Source organism: Cuculus canorus, chromosome 16 (assembly GCF_017976375.1).
Source record: "Cuculus canorus isolate bCucCan1 chromosome 16, bCucCan1.pri, whole genome shotgun sequence".
In the NCBI taxonomy this organism is placed as follows: domain Eukaryota; kingdom Metazoa; phylum Chordata; class Aves; order Cuculiformes; family Cuculidae; genus Cuculus; species Cuculus canorus.
The window spans coordinates 10429225-10439424 of record NC_071416.1 but is presented as its reverse complement, the minus strand read 5'-3'; positions in this window follow the sequence as shown (position 1 = coordinate 10439424).

Below are 10200 nucleotides of genomic sequence, written 5' to 3'. Positions count from 1 at the left end.
GCTCGGCAAGCTGGGAAATCTGGAACCGAGACCCCCCGAGGAAAGTCAGCGTTGCTGGCTGTGCCCGATGTAAATCCAGCTAACGCTTCGGTGGCTTGTCTGGATTATCTGTCTCTGTAAACTGGATAATAAGTTAAATATTCAAAGTCCATTTGAGGCCTGGGTTTCATTATATTTGTACCTATTTGGTGAAGTATTGAAACAATTTCACGTAGCTATTATTTGTGTAAGCAGCCTTGCCAAAGCTTGCTCTCCCAGAGTTTTTGTTACAAAAGGACCTGGAAAAATAAAGGCAGTGATCATTTGCACACGGTCTGGTTTTCTTTTGAACGCAGAGGTGCTAATTTGAGTGGTCAGTGAGGGACAGGCGGAGTTCAAGTACATTTGGTGTGATTAACTCCTTAGGGCCGGTGAAAGAGGATGGGGAGTCTGTGCTGGGAGAATATCTGAGCTGGCAGATTTTCACAGCATCCTTGGGTGCACTCGTACATCAGACCTCGCGGTACTTCCAGCTACATCTTCCCACTTAATTTGGAAAAATGACTGAAAAGCTGTTTTCAGCAGAGCTGTGGTCACTACAGCATCAGGAGATGGGATCCAGCAACAGTTAATTTGAGTAATTACACAAAGGAAACACGTCCCCGGTCACCCCTGCAGGAACATCGCCTTCCACCTGGAAACTGGGCGAAAAAATGTACATTGTGAACTGTTTTGCATCCTGGCTGCTAGGTTTGAGCCAACAGAGGGAGCTGTTAGATTTGGGATGTGGCAGCTCCTGTCAGAGCTGCTGAGCTGGCCCTGGCACAGCTGGCACAGCTGGTTTGGCTGCCAGGGCTGGTCTGGTTGGCACAGCTGGCACAGCTGGCGCGGTTGTTAGGGCTGGTTTGGCTGGCAGAGTTGGCACAGCTGGCACAGCTGGGCAGCGAGCAGAGCCTGACCCAACGAGGAACAGCCCTGGCTGGTGGCTGTCACTGCTCGAGCCCGTGTCCAGTGTCCCAGGACCTGCTCTCCCAGCACTGGCTCTTCCTCTTCCTTTGGCAATTGTGTAGTTGGGATGGGGGGAGCAAAAGTTTGGGAGTGCATTTTAAAAGGAGAAACAGCCACAAAAGGGATATTTAAATCTCATCTGTAGGGGCACGTAATCAAGAAAAATCTTTGAGGACCGTGTCCTCAATGTTTTCAGAAAAAACCCAACACGAACCTTTGTGATATGAAAACGAAGCTGAAGATAGTCAAGCAGAATACCACTTATCCTCAACTTTTCCTGTCCTTTTGCGCCTCTTCTAAAGGTATAGACAACCTCCAACATAAACACTAGCATTATTTTGACCTGAAAAGCTCTAAGAAGCCACAGACCCAATTTAGAGTGTTCCCCGTTCTTTTTCATGGCATCCTGCAACTGTGTAAAGGCCAAGGGAAAAGAACGACCTCTGCCAAGTCCTTAAAACTGCCCAGGTCCCAGGGTTGCCCCATCTGCCAGGCTGCATCCCAGCTTTCCAGGCTGCCCTGAGCAAGCAGGGATGGGTACAGTGTGAGAGGGATTGCCTGGGACGGGGCTTAAAGGCTGATTAATTGCAGGTACATTGAATTGTTGCTGTGGGCTGGGATTGTGTTGTTTTATATTTAAATTGTCTGGGGCACATTCCGTAGCTGGCTCTACAGCATTGGAAGGATACTGCTTTATTGCAGTTTGCATAACACTAAATCAATAAACACATTCAAGCAGATGGAAAGCAAAACAGAGGAGAAAAATAGCACTATTTGATGGAGAAAAATAGCAAAGAGCACTTCTCGCTGATACTTTCGCCTTGAAAACAGAAGCAGATGCTCTCACAGCAGAGACCTGCTCTAACATCCACCTGCCAGCTCCCCTGGGGCTGGGACATGCCCCAAAGACATCACCGCTCTGCAAAGGGCACCCAGCACCGTAACAAGCAAAATATCACCATTTATTGCAGCTGTGACCTACTGTATAGCATGTAATGAGGAATTTTCCATTTCAAACTTTAATGCAATAATTAAGACGTCCATTAAGGTCTTTACAGTTTGACTGCTTGTAATTAAATATGGGGGGGGGGAGGGCATGGGGGAGCAATGTCTGGGAGTTGCAATGCAAGGCGTCAAAATCCTGCTGGCAGTTTTAAGTGTTTTCCCTAATATTACTTTGTTTTATTTCTTTCTTTGAAATAATTTTCCTGGGTTTCTTTGTAACTGTCCTCGGGGAAGCTGGCCTGAAAAACGCATGAAAGCCAATCTTAGCCCCCGTAAGTACAACTTGGGTTTAAAAAAGAGATTTTTCCCCTCTACTGATGCTCTTGAGCTGCAGTTTTTGGAGTGTCTCTGGACAGGGAGATCCCTGGGGCGTCACCGTGAGCCAGGCTGCCCCACCCAACAGCCCCACAGCAGCACAGAGACAAGCTGTGCACCAGGACAGCAGGGTTTCATCAGCAAAGATTCACAGGAATAACCCAAAAAGGACAGCGTGACCGTTGGCTACAGGAACGGTAACGGGGGTTTTATGCTCCAGTTGGTTTCTAGACTGCTACAGCTCCCTGTTTACACGGTTCCTGGTGCAGGATTAAGAGTGGGGTAGGTTTCAATCCAGTAACGAAAAGAGAAGAAAAACCTGTATAAACCCACACGTTCCAAAGCATCTCTGCTCCTGGGATGCCAAAGTCCCATTATCCAGTAATAGGATTTGGCCTCCTAAAGCAGGTCTGAAATACTTGGAAAATTTTGTTCCCAAATCACCAGATTTTTGAAAAGGATTAATTAATGATTTGACTGAGGAAGTGGCTGGCGGACAAGCTTCAGCTGATGCCTTGAATCCCTTCCCAAATTCCTTTCCCCTGCTCTGCACAACTACCAGTTTACTGGGGACTCGCTCGTGTTCTTCCAAACGTGGATCTGGGTGCGACTCCTGGCACTTTGGCATTATTTGTTTGTAATTTCAGCTCCGAAGGAAAAGAAAGTAAAGCTCTCACTTCCATGGAAGACAATGGAAAGCTACACGTGTAGCAATTATTGCTAGGGTTTTACACAAAGAATTAGCAAGCTACTCGCGCATGGCCTGTGTTCTCATTAAAGGCAAAGCATTTGTGGTTGACAGGGGATTTTCCTGTGCAACCATTTAGGCTCATTGCAGCTGTTAAATTCCTTTCATGTTGGGTTTTTTTTCTGCTTTCCAACTCAATCTCATACAAACCCACTCATTTACAACCTCTCCGCTGTACCTTCCTGAGTTATGAGGGAGGTGAACACTTCCATGAGACTCATCCTCAGCCCTTCAGATGCCCCGAGCTGGTCTGAACCTCAGCTAGTCATGGGTGCCTTCCTATGCTTTTCTTCTTATTTTGCCCCAAATGAGACAAGTGATGGCTTGTGACCATAAACCTGGTGTCACAAATTTCCTGGTGGCAGTCTCCTTCGTGTGGTTTTGCTGCTTCAACCAATCTGCTCCTCAGTGCATTCAGCTCTGCTCTGCCTCTTCCCTCCACCCTCTCCATCCTGTGGTCCTGCCTTCTCCCAGACGCTCCCCACAAGCCCATTTAGCAGGTTTGGGGGAGCAGACAAGGTCCCTGAGCATCCCCAGGCTCACAAGAGGGACCATGTGCCCTCTTCTTCCATGCCCTGGTTATTTACTGGTTGTTTAGCAAAATAACTCCTCTAAACAAATAATGTTATCAGCAAAAGCATAACCAGATATCAGACAGGCAGTCTTCAGATCAGTAATTTATCGTGATCTGCTTCATTTCTTTTTATTTCAGCCTATCTGGGGCACAACCGCCCTTTGAAAAGCTCTGGAGCCTGCAGTTCCCACCACAGGAGCCACCTGGACCAGCAAGAGCTCAGTGTAAAAACTCCATCCTTCCAATTTCATCTTACAGAAACCCATAAGTAGGACACGCAGTGCAACAAAGTGGGTGACCCAAGAAATGTTTGCACAGCCCTGAGCTGTCCTCAGGGAGAGCCAACGCCGGCAGGAGACGGACTGTTCTGCACCTGGACAAAAGCATTTGGATCCAGGGACCACGACAAACCCTTTCAGAAGGTACCTATGTTCTGGAGATTTTGCACCCAGAGTCAGTTAGGAGTACAAAAAAAATCAAATTTAACTCATTTCTTACTTAAACGATGCATTTTGGGGGATTATAAATTATGGGGAAATTTTCATTCACCTCCACATCAGATTTTTTTTTTCCTGCCTCTACGATGAGTTAAGTGAAAAGCTTTAGCCTTTACGTCACCAAACCCTGGACGCAGCTCTTTGTCCTCTGAGCTCTGTCAAATACCAAGAGAGCTCTGTCAGCGTCATGTCAATATTGTCAGAAATGCATTGTGTAATTTCGATTCGAGTTAGGATAAAATTACTGAAATCCAGACACAGAGACAGGGACTTGAGATGGATGAACTCTTCCTGGCAAGTTCTGGAAATCTTTCATAATAGCTTGGAGTTGAAAAATGGGAAATGTTTATTTGGGAGAGCTAAAAGATAAACACTCCTGAAGCAGCTGTATTTTAAAAGGTTTAGGATAGAAACTGTTTTTGAAAGAGCATCATTAAGATGTGTTGCCCACAGGTTTAAAAGTTGTAGATAAAGACGTTCAGGATGGAAAATGAACGAAATTCACTGAGGTTTCCAAGCCAGATATGCTAATATACATGCAATTATACACGGAATTTGTCATGGTAGTTAGCCTGGCTGAGACCTGCCTGCATGGGTTGCATCTGCATGCACTGTTGCAGTTAAAACACACACAGAGTAGGCACATGAAAATCTGGTTTGCAAATGTAGCACCAACGTAGTGCACTTTTGAGGTATCACTGGTAGTTTTTGCTGTTTGGATTGAGGGGGGGCTGAGGGTGGCAGGTCAAATAGGGCATCTGCCTCCAGGAGTGTCCCCGGTCATAGAACCATAGAATCATAGAATGGTTTGAGTTGGAAGGGACCTTAAATATCATCTAGTTCCAATCCCCTGCCATGGGCAGGGACACCTCCCACTGGACCAGGTTGCTCCAAGCCCCATCCAACCGGGCCTTGAACCCCTCCAGGGATGGGGCAGCCACAGCTTCCCTGGGCAACCTGGGCCAGGGCCTCAGCACCCTCATTGTCAAGAATTTCCTCCTTATGTCTAGTCTAACTCTGCCCCTCTCCAATTTAAAGCCATTTTCTGTTGTCCTGTCACTCCATGCCTTTACAAAAATCCCCTCCCCTGCTTTCTTGTAACCCCCTTAATGTACTGGATCCAGATTGTTTGAAACCAAGAGGGGCTTCACTTTAGCACCTATCCTTTTTTTTTGCAGAGCCAAAACCTGTATCATGAGTAAGAAATGGCACTTTTAGCTTTACTTAGGGCTTTGGTGTGTGTAGGTGAATCCTTACCACTAGGCTGGTAAGAATGTGTCACTGCTCTCAGTAAAGACGCCGTTTTCTCTCTTTTCCTTCAGTACAATGCCAATTTTTATCCTCTTCTGATGGTGTCTGTTCGTCCTTTCCCTCCTCCTCCTTGGAGATTTCTGGATTAAAGAATAAAGCACAGAATTGATTTCCTGAACGTGCATTAGAGAGGATTATTCCAGGAGATTCATCCGTGTTTGGCAGATTAATATTTCTAGGGAAGGGTATCCCTGATCTCAGCCAATACTTCTCTCAACGTATCCTAAAACACTTTTTGCATTTGCAGGCAAGGAGGAGCGTCTGCAATGGCAAAAGACAGAGAGCAGAAGTTCACAGCACTGGAGTTTGAGATCAGTATCTTTTGTAACACCAGTAGTTCCCATGTAAGCATACGGTGTTTAGTCTGAATTCTGCCTTTTATTTACTGTACTGATAATAACAACTAAGCCCAGACACACAGAGCCAACCCAGAGAGTTGGGGTTGTTCAGCCTGGAGAAGGCTCCAGAGAGACCTTTGAAAGGGGCTCCAGGAAAGCTGGGGAGGGGCTCTGGATCAGGGAGGGCAGGGATAGGATGAGGGGGAATGGTTTTAAGCTGAAAGAGGGGAGATTGAGATGAGATCTTAGGGAGAAATGTTTTGCTGTGAGGGTCGGGAGGCCCTGGCCCAGGTTGCCCAGAGCAGTGGGGGCTGCCCCATCCTGGAGGTGTTCAAGGCCAGGTTGGATGGGGCTTGGAGCCTCCGATCCAGTGGGAGGTGTCCCTGCCCATGGCAGGGGTGGGACTGGATGATCTTTAAGGTCCCTTCCAACCCAAACCATTTTATGATTCCATGCCATATGGGACAGACACAGAAGCCATTGCCAGCACCAGGGAAATCGGTACAAATCCCTGCGTAGAATCACTTGCCACCAACAGCACCGTCTGAGAAATAGATGCAGCATTCAAACAAAATAGGGACCTGAACAATTAATTAATTCGGCCCTCGCACCCTGCAGAAACATGGTAGATCAAGGGCCTATTAGGTTCTAAGAGCAATCTGTGAAGCCTTTATAGCAACGCGTGGCTCTGAATTACACTTCAGAGGTTAACAACTGAAGTAGAGTCAAAGCTCCCTGCCTCCTGGTCTGTCTTGCACGTGGAGGAGACACCGTGTATAATTGAGCAGAAGAGGCAAAAATCTCTTCCCAGGAGAGGTGGAGGAGAGTTAGCTCTGAACCCTAATTGAGACCTCCGAGACCAGCTTTTAGATGTCAACCAGCTGGACAAAACATGATTGCTCCTCAGTTGTGCTCGCACGGATCTGCTGGGCTCCCCTTGCACCTGGCGTTAGCAGGACTCAGTCTGGTAATGGCCATAAGGAAAAGAGAAAGGAACAAAAAAGTCAGATTTTTAGCAGGGGAGCAAAAGAAGGCATTCAGAAGGGCTGCCTACCCATCCCTGGAATGGTGTAGAAGAGTCGCAGTGGAGACTATATTTTACCCCTCCTTGCAATGTATTTACCTCCCTCCTTTCGTCTGGCTCTCAAGGATGATCTTTATCAAGCAGAGTTTTCTACCCGGGGCCTTTGGGCACATTTGTACAGGTGACACCAGCCCTTTAGATAGTCCAGAGAGAGCAAAATGAGAATTTAAAGTGCAAGGGCAAAATATTTTTTTTGATGTTTGCGCATCTCCTGAGCAGCAGCATCCCAGAGGCGGCATTCACGGCTGAGGGACAGCCCTTCGAAATATCATCAGCAAAATCATGGATCCCTCTAACTATGGCTGATAAACTACCTGGTCTCAAACACTTCTGCTTCATTACCATTGCCAGACCACATATGTAATGAAAGTATTTGCATTTTCTTAGAGCTACCAGGAATTTAGAGGAATAATTTTTCCAGCTGATGCTCAGCACAAGGCAGTAAGGACACTACCCCGTGTACTACAGCTCTGTTTGAGACACTGAAATGCAGAAGTATGACCTGACACAAAGAATAAACACAAACCACATGATTTATTTATTAGTCTCATCACACAATGTGCTGTTAGCTCATGCCTCAGCAATGTGTTACCAACAGGCAACATAATGATATTGTCTTCCTTGGCTTCAGATAGAAACTCCAAGTTGAGACATGGTTTGAAACCTCCCCTTGTGATCCCTCTTGCTTTCCTCCTTTTCCCCCAAGGATTCACAGGAATCTCCATTTCCCCTCCCTGTACCAGAAGCATCCCACACCAGCTCACCATCTTTTATGCTTTCTATGACAGATAATATGAGACCTCTGTGTACCTCTCTGTACATAAATAACAAGGACAGTTGGACAATATCTTCCTTTTCTCTCCATTTCTTATTTTCTGTAAACAATGTTTTCTCTCTAAAAGATTCCTCCCTCCTTCCTGAGGTCTGCCTGAAAAAAACAGCTCTTAAAATAAAACATTTGGGGTTCAATATGGATTTACTCCACAGGAATTTCTCTGGGTTTCGTTTTCCAAGTATTTCGAATGGACAACTTCAAGCAGATGGCACCCGAGAGAGTCCATCGCAGCTTTGCATTTGTAGGATTGATATAACTTATCGTCAACTGCAAAACCGCATCTTTCACTCTGTCCCTTAAGGCAGCTTCTTTGGTGACACAGCTCAGTAATTAAAAACTGCACTTGGGAAGCAATTCCCTTAACTGGGGAAATAAAAGGTGTTGCTCCTGAGCTGCCAAACACTTGCACTTGACCATGAAGGCACCCAACAACGTGTCCCCTCCGTGGTATTAGTGTAGGAAAGGGAGAGAAAACAGGAGAGTGATGCAATGCTCGGCCCTCAGAGAGAAAAGAGCCGCTTGGGAGTGTGTGTTCTCAAACTGCAGCCTGGGCTTGTTGTAAATCTTCCCCCTGTGCAGCAGCACCACTTGCTTGATAAATGATGCTCCAGCCTGAGGTGTCAAAAGGAAAGAAAAAAAAAACCCCACTTTTTTTTTTTCTCTACTTCTTTCTAGTTATATTTGACAAGCTGGAAGAGGACAGGGCGAGAGGGAAAGGCTGATGCATGTTTGATATACACTTTTGACGGAGCTTTTACTTTATTATGTTTAATTGAAAAGTGTTAATGTCGCCCGACATGAATATTCAGCTGATGCCTTTTGGTGCTGTTCCAGGAGTTACGATCGCCTGTGATTCCACTACAGCTTCTCAGCACGGAGCCCTGTCAAAGCCAGAGTGACAGTGGGGAAGCTATTAATTGAAATAGCTTCATTAATTAGTAATTAACAGCAGGGTAATGACTATGTCACACATCGTATTTCAATGAATGCCCTTCATGTGTTATGGGGCCTTTAATTAAAGAATATGCATTTTAATTAAAGGCAAGTTTGGCCCTTTGGCCTCTGGAATACAAAAGATGTTTCTAACTTTCAAGATGGGGAGGAGGAAAGGTTAGTGTGGGGAAAAACAGGCTGAGTACAAGTCATTTCAAAGTTAAACCCCCACCGCTGCGGTGCCCAGAGTGTGGCTCTCGGCTCCTGGCTGGGTGAGGAGCAGCTGCTGTGTTTGTAGGATCGGTGTGTAAAGCCGGGTCCAAGCAAACCAAGTCTTTACACTCAAGGTGTTGCTGGAAGCCACCCTGTCCTATGGACCCATTCGTGTCTCATCAAGAGAAAATACAGTTTTGGGGGATTTTGGAGCAGCTGGAGCACAGTTCTCATGCTTTGTGGCGATTCCTTGGGGAGGAAGTTCCCATCACTCCTGGGATGGGCATGGCAGTGGGAGGGGATCATTTCCATGAGCCAAAGAGAATATATTACAACAGATTTTGGTCTTTGTATATTCTGCTGGTTAGGATTTCCTCCCTGGGACCAGAGTGGGCACAGTGTTGGTTTCTGTTGGCTGGAACACAGCTTTTTCTGGAGTGATCCCACACATACGCTTGGAAAGGCAGTTTGGTGGTTTGAAATATATGGACTATACAATGACCATCAAGGGAAAGTTTAGGAAAACAGATCCAAGGTGCCTGAGAGCTATTTACAGTCTCAAGCAAAAAACCCTCAGACTCCACAAACAATGAGATCTCAACCCAATCCAACAAGAAACAACCACAAAAAGGGTGACTTTATATTTTTAATCAAAAATCACTTATGTTTTAAAAACAAAAAACTTCAAACCAGTCCCTTTCAAAAATAAACTCTACTCCCATGACATCGTGATCTGAAAGACTGAAGAGAAGCTTCCCAGATGTGACGACGATTAGATGAGTGAGATATTGCATTTCAAAGAGACAATGGCACATCAAAGGTGGCTCCAGTCTGATATTGAAGTACCCACCCAGGAGGGCTCCTGCCTGGAGAATTGGAAAAGGCAGAGGCTGTCGCTGCTGCTGGGAGTGCCCAGAGAGAAGGTGGGAAGGGGAAGAAGTAGCTGCGTGTCTTTCTGAAGGCAGCTGGAGTCTCGTTTGGGCCATTGTAGGTTTTGGGGACCACATCTGCTGCTCCTGGATTATGATGCGTGTTGGAAAGTCACTGCTTTGCCCTTTGCTGCTGAAGTATCAACAGTGTAATCTTGTCTTTAACCAACCCCAGAAATTCATATAATAATGAACTAAGTGTTGTGCCTCCCCACCTGACTTTTTCCAGAAGGTTGTGGCTGAAGCATCCTTTACCTTGCCGTGACATTGCCAGTGTGTCACGGGGATGGCCTTCCCCACCAGGGGCTGATTCTTCTGTCCATCACGTGGTGAAGATGCTGTTTCCCTTGAGCAGATCTGACGTTGTCTCAATTTATGGGCTACAGAAGAAATTGTGCTAAAACTTAGTCATAAAAGCCAACAGTTTCACC